We start from the raw sequence: 26498 nt of genomic DNA, 5'->3' as shown, positions 1-26498 counted from the left end.
ACAAGGGATTCTGAAGGCAGTGAGTGGGGAAAGAATCACCGGGGTCTGGATGGGACCAGGGCACAGAGGAGGAAGGATTTGTGGATGCTGGGAATGAATGGAAGGCATGCTGCCTCTGGTACTGGAGGTAACCATCAGGACCAGAACAACTCCCATATGAGGAAAACCTAAAATATTGGGTCTGGTTAGAAGAAAGGATGAATGGTTAGAAGAAAGGATGAATGGTGGTAGGACATGATAGAGGCATATCAAATTAATGCATGGTATGGATACTGAGAAGTTTTTCTCCCTCATTATTATGAGAGAGGGAGAAAAACATCTCCTGATCCACTTTCTCCACACGATGCATTAATGAGATATTAATATTATGAGAGAGGGAGCCATCCCATGAAGCTGAGTGTTGGGAGATTCAGGACAGATAAAAGGAAGGATTTCTTCACAACGCACATTGTCAAACTCCACCAAACTCAGCACATAGTCAAACTACGGAATTTGCTACTGCAAAATAAAGTGATGGCCAACAACTTGGATGTCTTTAAAAGAGGCGGGGCAAATTAATGGAGGATAAGGCTAGCAATTGCTACTATTCCTGATGGCCATATGGCCACCTCCGGAATCATCAGTTGCTGAGCCAGATTAGTGGAGGGTGTTGTTGCACTCAAGTTGTGTTGTGGGCTTGCCATGGCCATCTGGTTGGCCATTGTGGGAATCAAAATTCTGGGCTAGAGAGGCCTTCGTTCTGATCCAGCATGGCTCTTTCTATGTTCTTTTGTTTTTAACAATGTTAAGTAAGTTTGCAATAAATACGATCAATTCACTGAGCAGTTATTGTCTTTGACTTTCATACTGGAGTACCAGGGTCAGCTTACAGCTGTAAACATTTATATTTTTCTAGAATTTAAAATCACTGCCTTGTTGTGGCGAAGGGGCTTGCGTAACTCAGTGAAGCCATAAGCTATGCTGTGTAGGGCCACCCAAGATGGACAGGTCATGGTGGAGAGTTCTGACAAAATGTGGTCCACTGGAGAAGGAAATGGCAACCCACTCCAGTATTCTTGCCAACAAAACCCCATGGAATGTATCACAAGGCTAAAAGATATGACGCCAGAAGATGAGCCCCTCAGATTGGAAGGTGTCCAATATACTACTGGGGAAGAGCAGAGGGAATTTCCAAGTAGCGCCAGAAAGAGTGAAATGGCTGGGCCAAAGCTGAAAGGACACTCAGCTGTGGATGTGTCTGGTGGTGAAAAGAAAGTCCGATGCTGTAAAGAACAATATTGTTTAGGAACCTGGAATGTAAGGTCAATGAATCAAGTTAGGCTGGAGGTGGTCAAACATGAGATGGCAAAATTGAACATCGACATCTTGGGAATCAGTGAACTAAAATAGATAGGCAAGGGCGAATTTAATTCAGGTGACCATCATATCTACTACTGTGGGCAAGAATCCCTTAGAAGAAATGGAGTAGCACTCATAGTCAACAAAAGGGTGGGAAAAGCAGTACTGGGGTAAAATAATGTAAGCGAGGATAATGTAAGCCGCCTTGAGTTCCTTGCGAGAGGGAGAAAGGCGGGGTATAAATGCAATAAATAAATAAATAAATAAATCTTAAAAATGATAGAATGATCTCAGTACGAATCCAAGGCAAACCATTCAACATCACAGTAATTCCAGTCTATGCCCCAACCACTGAGGCCGAAGAAGCTGAGGTTGATCGGTTCTATGAAGACCTACAACACCTTCTAGAACTAACACCAAAAAAAGATATCCTCTTCATCACTGGGGATTGGAATGCTAAAGTAGGAAGTCAAGAAATCACCGGGATAACAGGCAAGCACAGCCTTGGTGTACAAAATGAAGCAGGATAAAGGCTAATAGAGTTTTGCCAAGAGAACATGCTGATCATAGCAAACACTCTTTTCCAACAGCACAAGAGGAGACTCTACACATGGACATTACCAGATGGTCAATATCGAAATCAGATTGATTATGTCCTTTGCAGCCAAAGATGGAGAAGCTCTATACAGTCAGTCAAAACAAGACCTGGAGCTGACTTTGGTCAGATCATGAGCTTCTTATTGCAAAAGTTCGGCTTAAATTGAAGAACGTAGGGAAAACCACTAAGCCATTCAGGTATGACCTAAATCATATCCCTTATGAACATACAGTGGAGATGAGGAATAGATTTAAGGGATTAGACCTGATAGACAGAGTGCCTGAGGAACTATGGATGGAGGTCCATAACATTGTTCAGGAGGCAGCAACTCAATCCATCCCAAAGAAAAAGAAATGCAAGAAAGCAAAGTGGCTGTCTGGTGAGGCTTTACAAGTAGCTGTGGAAGGAAGGGAAGCGAAAAGCAAGGGAGAAAGGGGAAGATATACCCAACTGAATGCAGATTTCCAGAGAATAGCAAGGAGAGACAAGAAGGCCTTCTTAAATGAACCATGCAAAGAAATCGAGGAAAACAACAGAATGGGAAAGACTAGAGATCTCTTCAAGAAAATCGGAGAGCTCAAGGGAACGTATTGTGCAAAGACAGGCATGATAAAGGACAAAGAAGGCAGGGACCTAACAGAAGCAGATGAGATTAAGAAGAGGTGGAAAGAATACACAGAAGAACTATACAGGAAAGATCTTAATGTTCCTGATAGCCATGACAGTGTGCTCACTGAACTTGAGCTGGACATCCTAGAGAGTGAAGTCAAGTGGGCCTTAGGAAGCATTACTAACAACAAAGCTAACGGAGATGACAGTATTCCAGCTGAGCTATTTAAAATCCTAAAAGATGATGCTGTTAAAGTGCTGCACTCAATATGCCAACACATTTGGAACACTCCACAGTGGCCACAAGACTGGAAAAGGTCAGTTTACATTCCAATTCCAAAGAAGGGCAATGCCGAAGAGTGTTCAAACTACCGTACAATTGTGCTCATTTCACATGCCAGCAAGGTGATGCTCAAAATCCTACAAACTAGGCTTCAGCAGTACATGAACTGAGAACTACCAGAAGTACAAGCTGGGTTTCAAAGAGGCAGAGGAACTAGAGATCAAATCGCCAACATTCACTGGATCATGGAGAAAGCAAGAGAATTCCAGAAAAACGTCTATTTCTGCTTCATTGACTACGCTAAAGCCTTTGATTGTGTGGATCACAACAAACTCTGGCAAATTCTGAAAGAGATGGGAGTACCAGACCACCTTACCTGTCTCCTGAGAAACCTGTACGAGGGTCAAGAAGCAACAGTAAGAACCAGACATGGAACAACTGATTGGTTCAAAATTGGGAAAGGAGTATGACAAGGCTGTATATTGTCACCCTGCTTATTTAATTTATATGCAGAGTACATTATGAGAAATTCCAGGTTGGATGAATCACAGGTCGGAATTAAGATTGCTGGGAGAATTATCAACAACCTCAGATACGCAGACGATACCACCGTAATGGCAGAAAGTGAAGAGGATCTAAAGAGCCTCTTGTTGAGGGTGAAAGTGGAGAGTGCAAAAGCTGGTTTGAAACTCAACATTAAAAAAACGAAGATCATGGCATCTGGCCCCATCACTTCATGGCATATAGAAGGGGAAGAAATGGAAGCAGTGACAGATTTTACTTTCTTGGGCTCCAAGATCACCGCAGACGGTGACTGTAGCCATGAAAGTAAAAGACGCTTGCTCCTTGGGAGGAAAGCTATGGCAAAGCTAGACAGCATAGTAAGAAGCAGAGACATCACCTTGCCAACAAAGGTCCATATAATCAAAGCTATGGTCTTCCCAGTAGTAATGTATGGCTGTGAGAGCTGGACTATAAGGAAGGCTGAGCGTTGAAGAATGGATGCTTTCGAACTGTGGTGCTGGAGAAGACTCTTACGAGTCCCCTGGACTGCAAGGAGGTCAAATCAGTCCATCCTAAAGGAAATCAACCCTGAGTGCTCATTGGAAGGACAGATACTGAAGCTGAAGCTCAAATATTTTGGCCACCTAATGCAAAGAGAAAAGGCACTGGAAAAGACCCTGGTGCTAGGAAAGATTGAAGGCAAAAGGAGAAGGGGACGGCAGAGGATGAGATGGCTAGATAGCATCACCGATGCAATGAATATGAACTTGAGCATGCTCCAGGAGAGAGCAGAGGACAGGAAGGCCTGGTGTGCTATGGTCCATGAGGTCATGAAGAGTTGGACATGACTGAATGACTGAAGAACAACAAGAATTTAAAAATGGAAATGCAGCAACGCAACAGTAAGCCTTTAAAAAAACAAAACACAAAAGTCCATTCCTAAGTGCAGTTGTGTAAAGTAACTGGCCAGTTCTTCAAGCACCAACAGTACTATGGCTTCATGGAATATTTGACCATGGTCAAAGAGGTGATCAGTTGACTGGTCAATTGACAATATTTGCTTGTTGATATCTGACTGACCAGAGTGCCAGTTCTGATCTGTACTGCGGATGACAACCAGAAAATGCACAGACAAATGCCGGTGGAGAAGTTGGTCATTTGGAACTGTATCTTGGATGGGGAAGGAACCTAGAGTGCCTGGGATTGCTGGGACTCTGATTCGGCTCTATGGCTACTCTTGCTTTTGCAGCCTCTGGCTTCCCCCAGCCATTCCATTGTCATTTGGAAAGAAACAGAGCTTTGTAAAGCCACCATAAGGCTCCAGCATCCCTTCTGCAGGAAATGGGTATTGCAAAAAGCCACCCTGGACTTTCCCCCACTCAAGGAAAGAGGGAGTGAAATTATACAAATCTGGAGCACAGCTTGTTGGGGCAGAGAAAAGACCACTTGCCACATTCCACAGGGGATTCTGTAGGTATTATAGCACAGATGATGAGAGCTACCATGGTATGATTCCTCAGCACAGCTGTGCAGGGGGATCTGATGAAATATGAGGCCTTATGTTTCCGTATACATTTGGCCACATGATAATGATTAATTCCTATCTGCCTGCCTCCTATCTCACTTTCTGAAATTGCTTCTAGTGAAACCAGGCACTGTACAGACTGAGGGGACGGGAGGCAGAGCAGAGCAAAGGAAACTGTTGCTCTTATTCTAATCTTGGCTACAGAAATCCCTTTCTGTAATTAAAGAATGGAAGAAGAGGAAGAGGAAGAGGAAGAGGAAGAGGAGAAAGAAGAAGAGGAGGAGGAGGAGGAGGAGGAGGAAGAAGAAGAAGAAGAAGAAGAAGAAGAAGAAGAAGAAGATGAAGAAGAAGAGTGAAAGTGGTGAGGAAGACTTAGCATGCATATGGGATTTCTTGACGGGGGAAAAATGTTCCCAAGGCTGTGACCATTTCTTCTCTGGGTATTGATCAATAATCCAGCCTGCCTATCTCTTTATTTATTTATTTATTTATTATTTTATTTATACTCTGCCTTTCTAATAAAAAGTGGTCCTCAAGTAGCTACCTTGAGTGCCCTTTTGCAACAGGTTGTCCTCTTGGAAGCGCTCTTCTCCTCCTCTTCTCAGCCTCATTTTATGCAGCTCTTGGCCTCTGCATGCGATCAGTTCAGACCAGTGGAGGCTGGTGGCTCCAACTGTGGAGGGGCTGTGAATGCATTCTGGGTTCTGAGCCTCCATTAGAGTTCTGACTGGTTGTGACGAAAGCCCAGAATGGAATCAAAAGCCCCACTGAAACATAGGAAATAAATGGAAACCCTGGTGCCATAATGTCTTCCTTAAAGTTAGGATTCTTTGCTTGCTGTACTTGCTCTAGGTTCATATCGAAGTCAATGAAGGATTTCCCTCCCCCAATGCAACTATCAACTTCCGAGGAGGGGTTGTTCTCAGGACTGTAGCAGAGGAGGAAAAGGTTAAACCCATCCTCTGCACTTGCTCTGATCCCATTAATTATCAGCCCCTTCCCCCCTGATGCAGCTTGCACTTAAAACCAACAACAACCCTGGACATCCAATGCAAAGATGCATTTAACGTCATGTCTCGTCTGGCCCTTGTTTGGAGCAAGTGTGTATGTTGTGGACGAGATGGACCTTGGTGCTAATCCGGCAAGGCTCTACTCACTTTCATGTAGTCTGACTTGGCAAAGTTATCCATGCCTTGGTCACACCACACCTAGATTACTGCAATGTGCTCTACATAGGGCTACCACTGAAGAGAGTTTGGAAGCTTCAGTTGATGCAAAATGTGGCAGCTAGACTGCTAACTATTAGACAGCTAACTGGTGCATGGTATCAAAATCATATTGCCCCAGTAATGAAAGGGCTGCACCAGTTGCTAATTGTTTTCTGGGCTCAGTTCAAAGTGTTGGTTTTAGCCTTTAAAGAACTAAATGGCTTCAGACCTGGCCATGACCCTGTCCAGTTATTAAGATCTGCAGAAAAAGCCCTTTCGAGGACACCGTTTCTTACTCAGGCCCTTTTGTTGGGCAAGCGTGAAAGGACTTTCTCCTCTATCGCTCCAAACTGTGGAAAGCTCTCCTTTCAGAGCTACAGTCGGTCCTCTTTAAAAGAAAATTAGTTAAGACACATTTGCTTAATCTGGCCTTTAACATTGCTTTTAATGTTTTTAATGTGGTCTTTATAGTTTAGCATGGTTTTATTGCTGATTGTTATGAGTTTATGGTATTATTGCAGCTTTATTTTGATTTGTTGTGCCATGGTGACTTCTGTGGAACACTGAATATTAAAGAAATAAATAAATAAGTAAGTAAATAAGGTGCTATATGCTCCCTGTAGCTAACATTGCTGCAACATTCTGAGCCATTTGCAGTTTCTGAACAGCCTTCAAGGACAGCCCCTGTGTAGAGCAAATTACTGTAGTGCAGTGGAAAGGCTACCAGGTCATGAGTAGGAATGCACAGATTTTGTAAAATCCGTTCTGTTGGCATTTTGCAGATTGTCAAGTGCCTTTGTTTCTGTCATCTGCTCATTGACAAAATCGGATTTTTTCCAGTTTCCTGAATTTGCACAACTTTGCACTTGCACAAATTTGCACTTAAGAAAATGTGCAAATCCTGCCAAAATGTGCATTTTCATTTCCCCCCGGTGTTTTTTCTTTCTTTCTTTTTTCTGCATTTTTTTCTATGACTAAATTTGCAAAAAAATTCAGAAAGTTAAAAACTGGTCAGCAAGTCTGCGGAACCTGTGTGACTCAGGAAAAGCCGGTTCACTGCAGAATCCATGGGTTGGAGTCATAGGAATCCAAACTCATTTGATTCTGTTGCAGATTTCTCTGACATCCCTAGTCACGAGGCACAGGGTTCAAACATCTCTTTTGCAGGAAGGGGCATTGCTGGCAAATCAGCCAGGGTGTTTCTGGCCACAGTCACACCTCAGGCTATCTTATGACAGAAGAACACCTCAAGCAAACCCAATAACAGCCTCCACAACTTTTTAAATTTAATCCCCAGTGAATGCCAGAAAAAGACTCTGAACTAGGTTTTCTCACAAAACAAGGGATCTGACATTTAGTGGCAAAGACAAACAATCACAAATGATGGCTTTTATTTTAAAAAAAAACTCATAAGTGGGGAGGGGGGTTATATATATTGCAGAAGTCTGCCCCAATTACAAAAAATCTAGAAATGCAATAACAGGGAGGAAGAGCAAGTCAATGATTGGAAGGGGAGAAGGAATGGATACATATATTTAAAAAACAAAACAAAAGAGATTATATATATATATATATATATATATATATATCTCCACCTTAAGTGAATAACACCCAGACTTGAAACCTGTTTTTGTATTTTGCAGTAATGACAATGTTTGCATGCCATAAACAGGTACATATTATGCTGCAATCAAAATGAAAATAGAAGAGCACGAAGACCAAGTGAAATATGATAATTTAAGACATGGTACAGGGACCGTTCCATCACTGTCAAAAGAGCATTCGTGGGCCCAGAAATGAAGTTTCCCTTATCACATGGCTCCATTTCTCTTAAGCTGATATGTTCACAAGGAAACTTGTGTACTCTTTGACTGGCCGTGTTTAAACAAAGGGTTATGTTCTGGATCGTGCAAGCGTTTGAGGGCCAGTGTCTCCGGTGCCAACTGACCTTGAGCAGTGGGGCTTGGAAACCCTGTTGTACCATGAAGCTGGGGGGCTGTCCAGCATGGCAAGGGCAGAAAGAGCAAAACCCACTTTGGCATGGCATGCTGAACCAGCAAGGCAGCTGTCCAGTCAAGGACTCAGACCATGGCACCAGGAGATGCTGCATCAGCAACAACCAGGTAGCACACGCCTTTGTTGAAGGCTGACAGATGGTGAGCCAAATGCTGAATGTCTGTAGCTATCATGATCACAGTCCATGCTGGGGATGATAGGGTCTGTAGTCTGACACATCTGGAGGACACCAGGTTTGGGAAGGCTAGTCTAAGGTGTGTTATCCTTCGTAGTCCAATCCCCCTAAGAGTCCAGCCCTCTCCTCCTCAACCTCTGTCTGCCTCACTTCCATTGATGCCATTAGCTGATCTGCTGTGATGTCATAGAGCACAGCTCTTCTGACTACCATTGGCTGACATGCTTTGATCTCACAGAGGAGAAGAGCAGCTGGTGGCTATGGGATTTGGGAGACTTTGAAATGGAATTCTGAGGTCAGCGAGCAACACTGATGATCTCACAGCTTGGGACTGGGATATCTGAAGGACCATCTTCTCCCATATGGGCCTGCTTGCTCATTAAAATCTTCTGGAGAGGCTTTCCTTCACACCCCACCAACCTCTGCTTGGTTGGGATGCAGGAGTGGGGCTTCCCTGGGGTTGTGCATAAGCTTGGGAACTCCTCTCCCTAGGGAGCCCCCCCTCTACAAAGGCCTTCTTTCATAATGTAAAAAACCTTTCCTTTCATCAAGCATTCCTCCTCAGTAGGACTTTTGATAGAGGGCTGTAATGCACTGTAGCTGAGCCCTGGGTGGGGCTCAGAAAGTTCTGGCTACATAAGCATTCAGATTTAGCCTAGCCAATGCTAAATTGCTGGAAAAACATAATTCCATCAGCGCCAGTGCCTTGGACCTTGCTTTCCAGACCTTGCCTTGTGACTGAACCTCTGTGCTACTGACCCTTGGAATCCTACTTGGTTCTACTTCTGGACTGTGTATTGTATCTGTCTGCTTAACTGTGCTTTGATCTTTGCTTGTATATTAACCACTCTTGCCTCTGCCTGATCCTCTTTGTGCTTGAGCGTCTGCCTGCTTTGATGCCTTGCCTCTTGGACTGCCCCATAATTTGCTCTAACACTGAGTCTTATTCAGCCATAGGAGAATACCCTGGCATTTTTATGCTCTACCTCTAATTTCCATCTGCACATCCCAGGGAGGCTGTGGAACTCTTGAACCAGTGTCTGGAAGCTGTTTTGGGATGGATGAGAGTGGACAAGCTGAAACTTAATCCGGACAAGATGGAGGTACTGTGGGTTGGGAAACCAGCTACTTCAGATGGAGGTTTACAGCTGGTCTTAGATGGGGTTGCACTCCCCCTGAAAGACCAAGTGTGCAGTTTGGGAGTCCTCCTGGACTCTGAGCTAACTGGGGAAGCCCGGGTCCAGGAGTGCTTTTACCAGCATAGGTTGTACACCAACTGAGGCCCTATCTGGAGAGGATGGACCTTGCCTCGGTTATCCACGCATTAGTCATGTCCAGGCTGGACTACTGTAATGCACTATACATGGGTCTGCCTTTGAAGATGGTTCAGAAACTCCAGCTTGTGCAGCATGTGGCTGCCCAAGTATTGGTGGGGGTGAGGCGATTCGATCATATAACGCCTATACTGCACCTGTTGCACTGGTTACTGGTACGTTTTGGAGCCCAATTCAAAGTGCTGGTTTTGACCTTCAAAGCCTTAAACGTTTTGGGACCAAGTTACTTGAAGGACTGCCTACACCCATATCAGCCTGCCCACACTTTAAGATCAGAAAGAGAGGCCCTTCTCATTTGCCCACCCGTGAGAGCAGTCAGGTAGGTGACCACACGTGAGAGGGTCTTCTCTGCAGTGCCATCACTGCCATCAACAAGCTGCCATTGGAGGTTCGCCATGCTCTCTCTGTCACTGTTGACGTTTAAGAAGGCTTGAAAACATATTATTTTACCTTGGCCTTCTATTGATATGACTGCTATTGTTGCTGTTGCTGCTGCTAACATTGTTGTTGGTTTTATTGTTGGTTTTTCTTGTTTTTCTTGTTTTTATATTTTTATCACTTTTAATATTTTAATTGGTGTTGTGTATTTTATTGTTCCAAGCCACCTTGGGAGGGCTTCTGCCCTAAAAGGCAGCCAAGAAATGTTTTAAATAAATAAATAAATTTTAGCCTAAAGCAGACTTCCCTAACCAGCTTCCTTCAGATCCATTCCACTACAACCCCCACAATCCCCAGCCAGCATGGCATGTGCTGGCTGGGGCTGGTTGGTGTTGTAATCCAAGGCATTTCAAGGGCACCAGGTTGAAGAAGACAGATCCAAACTATTGCATCTGCTATTCACTGTATTGACTTGTTATTTTGATTCATTGTAAATGGAAAGGCTTGAATTAACCTATATTAATATTGTCTCTACACTATGTTGTTATGAGGGGAAACTGGCTGAATGGCTTCCGAGACGTCTGATGCAGGCATTCATGCAATGCTGAATGTTTATGCCATGTGACAATAGCAGCACCTGGATCAAACAGAAACTCAATTTATATCAGCTACGTGATGAAGCCAGAGGAAATGGCACATCTTCTCACAAACAGCTCTGCTGTCGAGCGTCGCCTCCCCCCCCCCCCGCCCTCTGCACACTTGGATCCAGAGTGAGTCACAGAAGATAAGAGGCTTGTGGAAGCAAATGAAGGAGTCTTTGTGGCTTTATCACTGAATGGCCAGCATTTGAGACCAATTGGGGACCATCCTGGCTTCTCCTTACTCAAATGTCCAACAGATCTCACCACGTCTACCACAGGATGGAGGGACGGCCACTGATTTGGATGGCTTTAAAGGGCAAATAGACAAATTCATGGAAGAGAAGGCTACCATTGCTACTAGTCGTGATAGCTATATGCTCCTTCCAGTGTCCAAGGCAGTGTGCCACTGTATACCATTTGCTGGGGAACATGAGCAGGAGGGTGTTATTGCAATCATGTCCTCCTTGCAGGTTTGCCACAGGCAATGGGTTGGCCATTGTGTTAAAAGAATTGTGGACAAGACGGACCCTTGGTCTGATGCAGCAGGGCTCTCCTTATGTTCACAAACTCTATGTTAGTCCTCCATCATCAACAAAACAGGAACATATGAAGCTACCTTACAATGTCAAACCACTGGTCCACCTTGTGCAGTATTGTCTACTCCAAGGGCAGAGAACCTTTTGCCTCTTGAAGTCCACATCATTTTGGTTGAAACCAATGGGGTTCTGCATTGCATATGTGGCTGTGGCCAGAGCCAGAAGTGGGTGGAGTTACAAACATGAATTTTACCTTTGTTCCAGTGCAGGCTCTGATTTTGGTGGAACTCTGAATCCAGACTGGGTTTCTTCAGAACCAGCCAGAACTCTAAAGGAGCTATCCAAGATGCTGAACCAATTTGGGGATTGATTCACAGCCCTACTAAAATTGAAGCCACCAGCCTCCATTGCTTTGTTCAGTACACAATGGGAGGAAAAGACCTTTGCATCCAGGTAGTCTCCTTTTCCAACCGATGTAAGGTTGACTAGTCAGGTGAACTATTATTTGACCAGGGTGAAATATGCTCAGATATTCCATGATGGTCATGTGACTTGTAGAATTGGCCTGTTGCTTATTTAGTTAACAGCCTTTAAGGACTGACTTTTGGCATTTAATCATTGCTGTTGCTTTTTTATATTTCTATTTTAATAGCATTAAAAAATGTTACTGTAGGCTGACCCTGCTATGTCCAAGATAAAAGTCAAAGAGAAGAACTTTTCAGTGAATCACTCACATTTTTATAACCCTTAGCTGACATTTGTTAAAAGTTACAATAATTCATTACATTTTTTAAAGTCAATTTCATTTTTTCACTATCACAGATTGGTTTGTTTCTGTAATCAGATAAGTGTCAAATTGAGGATTAAAGAATCTTTTGTTGTTCTAATAAAAAATAAGTCTTAAAAATATTTGACCATCATGATGACCAATTGACTGACCAGAACATTTTTGACATGTCCGATGCCCAACCCAAGAAAAAAATACTGCAACTGGATTTACAGATGAGACAATATGAAAAAGAAATAAATCGTGTGGTTCTGCTGGACGGTTCAAGAGTGACATGTGGTGAAAGGGGGAAACAGAACAGACGGTAGGGATATATATTTTGTGCAGAGGGAGCAAAAAAAGAGGGAAATGAATTAAGACTTAAAGAGCCAGCAAAAACAAAGGGACAGATTTAGTTTGAATTTGCAGGCTCAGCAGCAAGCAGAGTAAATAGGAAGAGAGGATTATTTCACACAAAAATCCATGGCTTGCATCTGTCTCAGAATGTATTACTGGGTTGGAGAAAATGCAGGGAAGCGAAATGAGTTGTGGCTCCATTGATGATTGGCAAGAGCAGGCTGGAAGGACCCACCAAGTGCTGCAAAACCAGTGCATGGCCACGCTGCAAATAGCAGTGACACAGACCACAAGACCATACTCCTGGCTCTCCCACTGAGGGATCCAATCAAGGCTGGATTGGCATTTGACCCATCAAAGAATAATCAAATAGGTGTACAAAATTATGCCTGGTGTGGTCTGGAGAAAGTGGACAGGGAGACATTTTCCTCCCTCTCTCATAATCCTAGAACCCAGTGGTGTCATCCCATGAAGCTCATTGGTGGGAGATGCAGGACAGATAAAAGGAAGTCCTTCACACAGGAAATGGTTAAACTATGGAATTCACATCCACAAGGTGTAGTGATGGACACCAGTTTGGAAGGCTTTAAAAGGGGATTAGACAGATTCATGGAGGAAAAGGCTATCAGTGGCTACTAGTCCTGATGGCTATGTGCTACCTCCAGAATCAGAGGCAGTATGCCTATGTACACCAGTTGCTGGGGAACATGGGTGGGATGGTACTGTTGCATTCATGTCCTGCATATGGCTTTCCTGTGGGCAGCTGGTTGGCCACTGTATGAACAGAATGCTGGGCTAGATGGACCCTTGGTCTAACCCAACACAGCTCTTCTAATGTTCATAAGACAGGTAAGGATTAGGGCTGGCCCAAGGCATTTTGCTATCTGCTACAGAGGACAAGATGGCACTTGCCCATTCCATGTTCATAAGCTGACTGGACTGGCCATCAAATCTTACTTCAGCATTGATGATGGGACACCAGCCTCCAATGCACCTGTAGGTAGCAGGCCAGCTTCTTATCTTCTAAAATGTAATAAAGCAATATTTTATTCCAAACAGTAACACAGGACAGAGAGATGGAAGAAGAGGGTGGTGGTCCCATCAAAGTGCATGGCACTTTACAACATACAGGAGAGGTCTCTGTTCTAAGGTGGTTATAATTTAATATTCACCATAGGGCAGGGTGGGGGGAGAAAAACTGAGGGCAGGGAGGGACATCGAAGCAGAGGCTAATCACAAACATGATGGTATTCTAGAAAATTCCAGAGCCTAACCTCTTCCAGGAGACTCACATCTTGTGGTTGTCATCAACTGACCCTTTAAAGCAGGGGTGTTGAACCTCAGAACCCTTGGCTAAATCCAGCCCACCTGAGATGCCAATCTGGCCTTCTGGGGTTCCTCAGATGGCCACAGACCCTTCCACTGGCCCCACCAGTGGAACACCAACTGCCCATCATTTGGTGGTTTCCCAACTTTTGCATAGTTCCCCCCCCCCCTCATCCTAACAGGTTGAAAAGCCTCTCCTAAGTACTTACTCTCAGTAAGAGCTTTAAGCTAAAACATGCTGGTATGTTTTGGTACTTTGGTCCCACCCCCTTTTGCCTTTGGCCCTGCCCACCACTGGAGTTTCTCTGGAACTGACTTCAGTCCTTGGGGTTAAAAAGCTTTGACACCCCTGCTATAAAGCAAAGAAGTAGGTTGCTTGTTATACATGAGCACCTTTGGGTTCATAGAACATTTGACAAATGTTTGATGACAGTGGAATTCAGATGCAGCTGATGGTCTCTGACCTAGATCCAGGATACAGTCACACAGATCCACAGACCCTTCCCACACCAAGCTTCCTCCTTTCCTCTTGTCTGCATTTCAGTGTGTGCTCCCCCTGGACTGGGAATACCAAAAGCAACACAGATGCTGACAACAGCTGAGCCCACACACAGAGCCAGCGCTGAACTGTGGCCAGGCTGCTGCCTCTGGGGGAGATCTATAACTTGTGAACCATGAGATCAGCAAGAACATTTCCAGATCTGCAGGACAAGCAGGTTCATTCCTCCTTTGGCGCTGTGCTCCGCCATCAGGAATGGCAGAGCAGAGGCTTGCAAAGGTATGACTGGTTTGGAAAGAGGAGAGTGAGTGGAGAGAGAAAGAGAGAGAGAGATTTTCTTATGATACTAGGGGTGTCTCTACATTAAGCAAACCCCCCGCAAAAACCCATGTCCATTCCAGAGCTTCCTGCTTTCAGTTTCTTTGCAGGATTACGAAGGGCTTCTTTACACGGCAGCCACTGGTTTGAACTGAGGGACTGGGAGTGCCTTCCTCCCTCCCTGGCATGTGTGCAAAGGAGGAGGGGAGGCTTGTTTTCGTAGCTTAATTTCTGCTGTACTGTTTTCTCGCAGCCCCCAGGAAAACTCTGAGTAGACATAAAATGTAAGGTTGTGCCATAAGTCTGCAACCCTTGGCACACCTATGTAGGTGTAAGCCGCATTAAAATCAATGGGACTTACTTCTGAGTAGACATAAGAACACCCTGCAAGTCTGCAACCCTCGGCACACTTACTTGGGAGTAAGCCCCATTGAACTCAATGGGGTGCTCTGAAACAACAGGGGACGTTGCTTCTGAGCTTGGTGGGGTGGGGAATCAGATGTGTCTCCCTCCGTTGCAGGGAGGCATTTTACCCTCTTCTCCCTCCGATTGAGAAATGCAGAGGCAGGAGACACAATCGGCAGGTGATTCTTGCCCTTGTTCCTGCCAAATCTCATCCTGACGGCGCCCCCAACAACTGAAAACAAACGCCTCCAGCAGGCAGACACAGCGGTTTCTTCCGCTATTGAAGAATTTCACAGGGAGGTCATGGCGCTCCTGTTCTGTGGGCTGGAAAAAATACCACTTTTTTTGTGTTTGGGGAAAAGATGAGATAGGCTGGAGGAAATGGCAGGAGACACCCTGGAGGGTAACAGCATCATCTAAAGGGCCCACAAACTTCTGAGAGAGAGTCATCTCAATAGCAGGATAAAAGCTCTGTGTGATGAACCCCTAGAACTATGTGATTATCTTTGGTTGACAAAGAAATATGGATGATAATAATCACTGCTGGCATCAAATGTAGGCATATCTGGGGGGCTTTCCAAGGGCTGACACCCCCGCAGGGGCCCACTAATAAAAGCCCCCTGGAGTTGTTCCTCCTTTTCATCATTGTTCACCTGCCTCTAATTCTGCACCAGACAATGGGAGAAGGGGGAGCAGAAGATGCCACGGCCAGCTTGCTCACTGGCTCTCTGCCTGTTAAGCCAATAAGTGGTACCTATGATGAGAAACAGGATGAGGAGCAGATGGTGACAGTGGCAGTGAGAAGGTGGACTCAGTGTGGGAGGGGTCCCATTGAGGGTGTCTTGCCAAGGGTCCTTAAAAACCCAGAACCAACACTGATGATGATACTACAACTTTGGGGTCACCCAATGAAGCTGAGTGACATTAGGTTCAGAATATCATGGGATACCAGATGTATTGCTGAGTACCACTAAATACCACGGGCTGAGAAGTTTTTCTCTCTCTTCCATAATACTAGTCTCCAGATGAAATCACAGCCAAAACAGTCAGTGGCACCAACATTTATCATTTCAAAAAGTTTCAAGAAAGTCTTTTTATCAAGGGCAACTGAAAAAATACAGTATACTACAAAATGCATTACAAAGAATCATTAAAAACTAATTGAAATGGCTGAAAAAACTGACAGCTTAAATATATATGTATTACAAATTAACATATCAACTATTATCAAGTATTGTCCTTCCTCTTTAAAGATTCCTTTGTATTGTGGGTTTTTCAGTTTCCCTGGATAAAGAGACATTCTCAAAACAAGTCAGGAACCATACATGTTGGTGCAGATGCCTTGGCGGGCGGGGGGCTTGGCTTTTCACAGCTTCTTTTTAAAAATTCCTTTTGTGGGTTGCTTTTTATTCCCAAATGAAATCAGTTGGTGGGCTCGTGGGCATCGTTGCCACAGGAGGTAGCTCTGGCCAACAGCTTAGATGGCTTCAAGAAGGGATTGGACACTTTCCTGGTGGATGAGCATACAAGCCAATGACCCCTGTTATCATACATCAGTGGAACCCTAAGCAAACATCCTGTCCCATCTTCGGAGGCAGGTGGGCTCTTATGGAGAGAGGTGGTCTTCAAGGTATACTGTAACCAGACTTCCAGTTCTCCAGGCAGATTCCAACACACCATCTTTTGTACCTGAGGAATCTTACCCATGTGTCAAGGCACATGATCTTTGTTTTTAAGTATGATGACTTTCCAGATCAGGAGGCCAATACAGAGATGTGTTTTTCCATTTCATGTACATTGGGTCACCATACACAGCGAAGTCTCCCCACTATGGATTTCCATGTCCTCTAAAAGAACAAAAATCCCCACTATGGATTTCCATGTCCTCTAAAAGCTCTAAAAGTACATGAGAATTAGCCCTTATTTTGGACTAAGTCGGCTCCCCAATCTTTTTCTGTTTTGCCTAGCAGCACCCTCTACAGGCCCCTTCATGGATCACTGCCTTGTTGTGGCGAAGGGGCTTGCATAACTCAGTGAAGCCATAAGCTATGCCATGCAGGGCCACCCAAGATGGACAGGTCATGGTGGAGAATTCTGACAAAATGTGGTCCACCAGAGAAGGAAATGGCAACCCACTCCAGTATACTTGCCAAGAAAACCCCATGGAATGTATCACAAGGCTAAAAGATATGATGCCAGAAGATGAGCCCCTCAGGTCGGAAGGTGTCCAATATACTCCTGGGGAAGAGCAGAGGGAATTTCCAAGTAGCGCCAGAAAGAGTGAAGCAGCTGGACCAAAGCCGAAAGGACACTCAGCTGTGGATGTGTCTGGTGGTGAAAAGAATTTCTGATGCTGTAAAGAACAATATTGTTTAGGAACCTGGAATGTCAGATCAATGAATCAAGGAAAGCTGGAGGTGGTCAAACATGAGATGGCAGGATTGAACATCGACATCTTGGGAATCAGCGAACTAAAATGGACAAGCATGGGTGAATTTAATTCAGGTGACCATCATATCTACTACTGTGGGCAAGAATCCCTTAGAAGAAATGGAGTAGCACTCCTGGCCAACAAAAGGGTGGGAAAAGCAGTACTGGAGTACAATCTCAAAAATGATAGAATGATCTCAGTACGAATCCAAGGCAAACCATTCAACATCACAGTAATTCAAGTCTATGCCCCAACCACTGAGGCCGAAGAAGCTGATGTTGATCGGTTCTATGAAGACCTTCAACACCTTCTAGAACTAACACCAAAAAAAGATGTCCTCTTCATCATTGGGGATTGGAATGCTAAAGTAGGAATTCAAGAAATCACCAGGATAACAGGCAAGCATGGCCTTGGTGCACAAAATGAAGCAGGACAAAGGCTAATAGAGTTTTGCCAAGAGAACACGCTGATCATAGCAAACACTCTTTTCCAACAGCACAAGAGGCGACTCTACACATGGACATCACCAGATGGTCAATATCGAAATCAGATTGATTATGTCCTTTGCAGCCAAAGATGGAGAAGCTCTATACAGTCAGTAAAAACAAGACCTGGAGCTGACTTTGGTCAGATCATGAGCTTCTTATTGCAAAATTTCAGCTTAAATTGAAGAACATAGGGAAAACCACTAAACCATTCAGGGATGAACTAAATCATATCCCTTATGAATATACAGTGGAGGTGAGGAATAGATTTCAGGGATTAGACCTGATAGACAGAGTGCCTGAGGAACTATGGATGGAGGTCCGTAACATTGTTCAGGAGGCAGCAACTCAATCCATCCCAAAGAAAAAGAAACTCAAGAAAGCAAAGTGGCTGTCTGATGAGGCTTTACAAGTAGCTGAGGAAAGAAGGGAAGCAGAGTTGAATGCAGATTTCCAGAGAATAGCAAGGAGAGACAAGAAGGCCTTCTTAAATGAACAATGCAAAGAAATCGAGGAAAACAATAGAATGGGAAAGACTAGAGATCTCTTCAAGAAAATCGGAGATCTCAAGGGAATATTTTGTGCAAAGACGGGCATGATAAAAGACAAAAAAGGCAGGGACCTAACAGAAGCAGATGAGATCAAGAAGAGGTGGAAAGAATACATGGAAGAACTATACAGGAAAGATCTTAATGTCCCTGATAGCCATGATAGTGTGGTCACTGAACTTGAGCTGGACATCCTAGCCAGTGAAGTCAAGTGGGCTTTAGGAAGCATTACTAACAACAAAGCTAGTGGAGATGACAGTCTTCCAGCTGAGCTATTTAAAATCCTAAAAGATGATGCTGTTAAAGTGCTGCGCTCAATATGCCAACACATTTGGAACACCCAACAGTGGCCACAGGACTGGAAAAGGTCAGTTTACATTCCAGTTCCAAAGAAGGGCAGCGCCAAAGAGTGTTCAAACTACCGTACAATTGCGCTCATTTCATATGCCAGCAAGGTGATGCTCAAAATCCTACAAACTAGGCTTCAGCAGTATGCGAACCGAGAACTACCGGAAGTACAAGCTGGGTTTCGAAGAGGCAGAGGAACTAGAGATCAAATCGCCAACATTCGCCGCATCATGGAGAAAGCAAGAGAATTCCAGAAAAACGTCTATTTCTGCTTCATTGACTACGCTAAAGCCTTTGATTGTGTGGATCACAACAAACTGTGGCAAATTCTGAAAGAGATGGGAGTGCCAGACCACCTTACCTGTCTCCTGAGAAACCTGTAGGAGGGCCAAGAAGCAACAGTAAGAACCAGACATGGAACAACTGATTGGTTCAAAATTGGGAAAGGAGTATGACAAGGCTGCATATTGTCGCCCTGCTTATTTAACTTATTTGCAGAGTACATCATGAGAAACGCCGGGTTGGATGAATCACAGGTCAGAATTAAGATTGCCGGGAGAATTATCAACAACCTCAGATACGCAGACGATACCACCCTAATGGAAGAAAGCGAAGAGGATCTAAAGAGCCTCTTGTTGAGGGTGAAAGTGGAGAGTGCAAAAGCTGGTTTGAAACTCAACATTAAAAAACCAAAGATCATGGCATCTGGCCCTATCACTTCCTGGCATATAGAAGGGGAAGAAATGGCAGCAGTGACAGATTTTATTCTCTTGGGCTCCAAGATCACTGCAGACGGTGACTGTAGCCATGAAATTAAAAGACGCTTGCTCCTTAGGAGGAAAGCTATGGCAGACCTAGACAGCATAGTAAGAAGCAGAGACATCACCTTGCTGACAAAGGTCCGTATAATCAAAGCTATGGTTTTCCCAGTAGCAACATATGGCTGTGAGAGCTTGGCTATAAGGAAGGCTGAGCGCTGAAGAATTGATGCTTTCGAACTGTGGTGCTGGAGAAGACTCTTAAGTCCCCTGGACTGCAAGGAGGTCAAATCAGTCCATCCTAAAGGAAATCAACCCTGAGTGCTCATTGGAAGGACAGATCCTGAAGCTGAAGTTCAAATATTTTGGCCACCAAATGTGAAGAGAAAACTCTCTGGAAAAGACCCTGATGCTGGGAAAGACTGAAGGCAAAAGGAGAAGGGGACGGCAGAGGATGAGATGGCTAGATAGCATCACCGATGCAATGAATATGAACCTGAGCACACTCCAGGAAAGAGCGGAGGACAGGAAGGCCTGGCGTGCTATGGTCCATGGGGTCACGAAGAGTCGGACACGACTGAACGACTGAACAACAACAACAATCCTTTACAGGCTCTTGAAAAGATTGCTCTCACAAGCCCATCTTTCCCCAAACCTGCTGCCCAGATGTGTTGGGCTGCAAGTGCCCTTGCTCTCATGGGATTGAGGAGCATCCAGTCCCTGCCTGAAGTCCAAAGTGGTCCAACTGGCCAGATGCCAGCTCAGGAAGAAGCAGGTCTGGCAGAAGGGCTCACTAGAAGCCTCCTCCTTTCTACCATTTGTGCTTATTTGCGCACACTGACCATATGGCCACACAGGGCCAGCCTCATGAAGGGAAGGGCCATCGCTCAGCAGAAGACCACCTGCTTTGCATGCAGAAAGTCCCAGGTTCAACCCCCAGCATCTCCAGTTGAAGCAGCCTTCCTCAACCTGGGGTCCTCCAGTTGCATTAGACCAGAGGTGGGCAGAAAGTAGATCTCCAGATGCTTTGGAGTTCAACTCCCAGCATTCCTGACCATTGGCCAGCTGTGCTGGCATGGTCTTCTGGGAACTGAAGTCCAAACTCTCTGGAGATCTACCTTCTGCCCACCCTGTGTTAGGCGGCAACCCTCTCCCTTCCCAGACAGCATGGCCAGTGGGGAGACTTTGGAAAGGTGCACAGCCAGGACTTCTCCAATGTCAGAACTCCAGGGCTGGAGATTGCAAAAAGGAGGCATTCCAGGGGGTGTTCCTTGGGCATGCCACAGCCCTTCCATGCCACTGACATAGCCCCAGAATGTGTGGGAGAGGGAGAACTATCCCAGCCTGGAGCCAGCACGTTTAATTTCCTTCCCATTGCCATCAATGGCAGGGAAACAGTTTAAAGAAAGAAGAGGAAAACAAGAAGAGGAAGCACACAGAAAAACGCCACTCCTCCCTTTGCTCCAAAGCAGGGCTTTTGATTTTTGAGAGCCTCTGATGTGAAGGATCCCAATAGCAGGATTGCTCTGCAAAAGGTCCCAAGGTGAAAATGCCCTGGGAAAATAAATAGGTATTTAACTGGCACCAGAAAAAAACATGCCGTGGGTGCCAGCTGAACCTATCTGGAGAAGGCACTATACAACTGTGGTGCCACCACCGGAAAGACCCTCTGGGTAAGGGATTGATAGAAGCCAATATGGGCAATATCACCTAGTGGCTGGAGGACATTTTCTCCCTCTCTCCCTTAAAGTCTCATCATAAAGTGGTAGAAAGTTTTCTTCCCCCAGTTCTAGGCTTTCCCCTCCTGGAAGTCAATATCCTCCAGAGTAGACAAAAATGCCCCTCATTTCCAACACCGTCCAGTGATGTGAAGGAAAAAAATGTGGCTTGTCTTTAACTGGTGTCCTCCTCTGTATATTTCTCTTGGCTAACACACTTCCAGCATGTTTTGGCCTAAGGGCAGTGCCAGTGTTACCTAGATCCACTATGTCTGAAACAGAAATTTAGCCCGATGCAAGATATTTTTGAAAGCACGCTGTGCATATGCTGCGATCCCAAGGGAGGGAAAGTGCAGCATGCCGTAGAGGGAGCAAAGATCAGCTTTCTTGGGATCTGGGCTTTCTTTCTTTTCTGTTTTTAATTAGAAAACAAACAACAAGTTTCTAGTTCCTTGGACTGGGAAGAAGGCATGCTTGAATGAACACAGGCAGTACCAGGAGCCAGGAGGGTGGCTGGGGCTGCAATCCTATATTCACCTGGGAGTAAGTCCCCCTGATCATGCATAGGGCTGCTCCACGGGACAATAACAATAACCTTGGTGGTGGTGATGTAGTCATGCATCACTTTTCCTAAAAGCTCAGAGCACCTCACCAGCATGGATCCAGCAATCCTTACAACACTGTAAAGTAACCCACATTATTGTCCCCTTAGGTAGGGGTGTTACTTTTGGATAATAGGAACAACTCCACGTGCTTCCAGATCCTAGTGGGCGATAGAGAATGTGTTGCCTCAACAGTTGCTTGGCTTGTTCATCCCCCTTGTTGTCTGCTCAGTGCCTTTTTCCTGCTCCACTTCCTTCTTCGTCTTCCTGCCTCTGCAATGAGAGCCATGTGGCTCTCTCCAGAGGAGAAACAAGTAACCATATCTTATGCCTCCGTTTACTTACACTCACACACCCAGCTTTAGGGGGTGCTTGTAGTTAAACAGGGTTAGATAGCCTCCTCTGATGAAGTGCAGAAAATCACTAATAAAGCAAGTTGATTTGAACTCCTAAACTGGCTTTAAAAAGGTAAAGGTAAAGGTGTCCCCAACCAGTTGTGTCCGACTCTAGGGTGCGGTGCTCATCCCCGTTTCTAAGCTGAAGAGCCAGTGCTGTCCGAAGACGCTTCCGTGGTCATGTGGCCGGCATGACTGAACACCAAGGTGCACGGAACGCTGTTACCTTTCCCGCCGAGGCAGTGCCTATTTATCTACTTGCAATTTCTTGCTTTCGAAATGCTAGGTTGGCAGAAGCTGGGACTGAAGACGGGAGCTCGCTCCGTCACACGGCACTCAGGTCTCGAACTGCTGACCTGCCGACCTTCCAGTCTGCAGTTCAGCGTCTTAACCACTGAGCCACCACGGCCCTCAAACTGGCTTTAGCCTGCATTTATTGCCTCTAATATGAAATGTTATGTTGCCACGCTTTCTCTGCGTAAAGCAACTCTGCTGTAACAGTTACTAGGTCAGGGCACATGGGGCTCCTGCCCTAAATCTATTTCCTAGTGGCCTGGATATATTCCCCAGAGTCCTGAGTGTCATTTGGTGTCAATGGAAGAATTTTTTTTCTCAACTTAATTGCCATGCAGGGGGCAATTTTTAAGGGGTTGCAGCTGGGGAGGGTTAATTCTCTTCCCACATACTGCAACCTCCTCCTACCCACTTAAATCTTCCCCGTGTGGCAATTAAGCTTAAAAAAGGTTTTTCCATTGGTTTGGGATGATATGGATCAGGGTGCAAATTAACTGAAGAACTGATTGCATTTGAGATTATTTGAATGAGAAAATTGGCTGGCTTTGCCTCCTGTGATATTTAAATAAACCCTAGTAATTATTTCTTATTTCTTATACAGAGAGATATGTGAGCATGTGCAGATTTTATGTAGATTTGTGTCCTATGGTCCTGGGTCCAGAATATTTGGGCTGGCAGGAAAATGGTTTGTCTCTAGGGCTGCATGTGAGTTCATAGCTGACTTCTTGGGACTGGACCAGTTACCAAAGGATTGGTCTGTTGATGGCTATTAGCCGTGATTATAGCCAAATGGAACCTCCATTTTTAGAAACAGTGTACCCCCAAATAGCAGAGGCTGGGGACAAAACAAGATGTTGGGGGCTGTTGCCTTCAGGTCCTGCTTGTGGGCATCTCAGAAGCCTCTACCCAGATGCTGCAGAAAATACAGTTCTGAACTAGACAGAACTTTGATCCAATCCAGCCAGTCTTGTCTTATGTTCTTTTGCTACAAACCACTTAACTGTTGGCACATGTCTCAGTCTTTCCTATTTATATCTCTCACTCTCAAAGAAAGAAGAAGCAAAGATCTGCCATTTTGGGCTCCACCTTGGTTAAGCTTCCTTGGCCAGTCCCAAGTATAATTGTATCTTTTTCCCCAGTATTGCCAAAGATCCAATTATTTTCCACCATCTATCTATTTTATAGCCCTTTTCTTGTTACATTACCCATCTCTCTCCCTCTCCCCCTGGACATCTTCCCAGTCCATTCACTCAATCTTCCTTCTATTTAATTTGGTGCTATTTATAGACCTGGCCGATACTTGCATGCGCGCAGGCCATTTTTCAAGCTGAAGAGCGCGATTTTCTTAGAAATAATGTTTTGTGTGTTGTGGGTGGAGAGGATGCCATGTTCTGATGCAAAAACTGAATTAAAAATGCTTCTGGGAGTGACTCTATTTCCTTCCAATTGGGCAGAGCCATCCTAAATGGAGAGCGATCCTAAAGATACAAGAGGCACTATGGGAAATGGGTAAGTTCCCTGGCCCTCAGGCCATGGTGAATTTGGAAGCTATGAAATTGACAACTTGCACTTTTGCAATGAAGAGGAGAGGAGAGGAATTGAATGGGTGTGGGGGGAGAGGAGAGACCTTGGTCAGTGGAAACAGAGATTTTAGATGCAGGCTGTTTTTTTAAAAAAATCAATAGTTTGGAATGAGGGGAACTCTCTTGAGAACTGAGAGGATTTGGGAGATCAAGAAAGGGCATGGGGAAACAGGGGCTTAGATGGTACAGAGTGGTGAACTAGTGGATGCCAAGTTTAAGATGGGGGTGTTTGGGCAGGCAAGATGTGGGAAGATGGAACGCTGGTGAGGGGTATTATTTGAAACTAGCCAGTGGTCCTGCTACTGACTTACTCATCCATCCAAAACAGTTGGGATTCGATGCACTGCGATAGGCCGAGGACATGTGATGGGAGAGGGATTTGCCTCCTACCAACCTATTTGCACCTGACATCCTTTCCCCAAAAGAGGAGTGTTTTAGGGAAGCCCCAGGCTCGAGGGCCAGACCTGGCCCTCCAGCAGCCTCAGTCTGGTCCTCCAGGGTTCTCCAAACCACCTTCCTCTGACCCCACTCCCCTTTCCCCAAACCACTTATTGGTTGGTGGTTTCCTTACTTCTGTGCAGTTTTCTCCCCATTCTGAAAGGTCAACATGCCTCTCCAAAGGCTGAGTTCCTGGCAGTTAAGCTAAAATATTTTATATTTTAAAATAAAATATTTTAGCGTTAAGCTAAAATAGGCTGGTCTTTTTGTTAGTTTGGCCCACCCTTTTTGCCTTAGGCCCTGCCTACCACTGAAATGCAGCCCCTGAGAGCTTCTGAAATGGAATCGGCCCTTGGGTTGAGAGAGGTTCCCCACCCCTGCTCTAAAACATGCTTCCAATGTGAATTGCTCAAACAAGGGGTGGGCAGAAGGCAAATGGAGACCTACTGGTAGATCTCCATTTGCAATGAATTGGCAAGAGTGCCTGATTCCAAATTGTTCAACAATAGCAACAACTAAAAGTGTTTCCCCCCCCACCAACCCCCCACAAATCTGGTTGCTTGGGATGAGGAACTGGGAGTGGATCTTTGTGTGAAAGGACCCGTGAGCTTTGTTCTGCTGCCGATTTCTGGGCTGAACATGCGCTCAGAGCCCCCTAGTCCTTGGTGAATGCCTGCCCACCTGGGCCATCAATTTGCATCTGGCTCTGCCTGGTGGATGTTGAAGTCCTAGTAAAAAAACCAACTCATTTGTGTATGCATGTGTTAGCCACATCTGCTTCCAAACTACAAGCTCCATTGCTTTAGCAACCAGCAGTCCATAGATTAGTCCAACAACAATTAATTAGTGGAAGCTGGTGGTTCCGATGTCGATGGGGCAGTGAATCCACTCTAGGTTTCAGTCAGAACCAGAAAGAACTCTAAAGGAGCTATCCAAGGTACTGAACTGCCCCACTGACATTGGAGCTATCAGCCTTCACTGCAGTTAATAAGCTATTGACACTCTGTTTTACCACCAGTGGCCACCTTCCAGAACAGAGGTAGGCCTCCCCCACACACCTTGTTGATTTCAATAGGTTTGAATGCGACCCTGTTGGATCATGACCCTCAACATCTTGTGCTTCCTCCCTGCCCCTGGGATTTTAAAGATAAATAAAATGAATATTCATCACTTTTCCCAGCTTCCATTATGCAGATGATCATGATTTGGGGTGGCATTATTCAACAGTTCTTAGTTTGCTCTTTGATTTGATGAAGTATTAACCCATTAATTCATTATTCCGTATTTCTTAATTGGCTAATGTAGTGGCGGGTTCTGCGGCAGCACAAACCTTGAGCGCTATGACTAGATCGTAATAAAAAGTATTCTGGAGCATGTGTTTGGGTTGAAATGTACAGCCTGCAACCTACTATATCTCAAAGTTTCCTGGCAGGTCAAAGACAGTATATTTAGGCATTGACTGCTGTTCCCAAAGCATTCCTGATGTAAAAATGATGAACTGGATCCTGTGATAAGTTAACTTAGGGTGCAATCCTATGCATGTTTAGACAGAAAAAAGTTCTACAACTCCCAGCATTCCCCAGCCAGCATGCTGGCTGGGGAATGCTGGGAGTTGTATGACTTTTTCTGTCTAAACATGCATAGGATTGTGTCCTTGAGGAAGTTCACAGAACAAACTCCCCTCCTCCCTCTGGAAGCACCTGCAACCTAAACATGCATTTTTGGAGGGCTGAAACCTCTCCCCCACCCCCTACAGCCCCACTGAATACACAGAGTCATGGGGGGGCTGCCGGAAGGAGGAGGGGATGTGAAACTTTCCAGAATATTTTTATGAGAATTATTAAGATAAGAAAGCTCCCCTGATAAAGGGCATTTGCCTGCTAGTGTTCCTGAATAAAAAGCTTGGCTGATTTCAATCCTGTGCACCCTGATACTATATATAAGGCGTGCTGAAACCCTTTCAGCCCATGGGGCGAATTCCATTTCAGAGAAGCTCTCAGGGGTCGCATTCCAGTAGTGGGTGTGGCCAAAGGCAAAAGGGATGGGGCCAGAAATGCCAACCTATCTTAAATGCCAGTAACT

This window comes from Heloderma suspectum, chromosome 12 (assembly GCF_057233095.1).
Source record: "Heloderma suspectum isolate Gila_16-S chromosome 12, 16-S_ref, whole genome shotgun sequence".
Taxonomy (NCBI): domain Eukaryota; kingdom Metazoa; phylum Chordata; class Lepidosauria; order Squamata; family Helodermatidae; genus Heloderma; species Heloderma suspectum.
The sequence above is the reverse complement of the archived record's forward strand: the minus strand, read 5'-3'. Positions refer to the sequence as shown.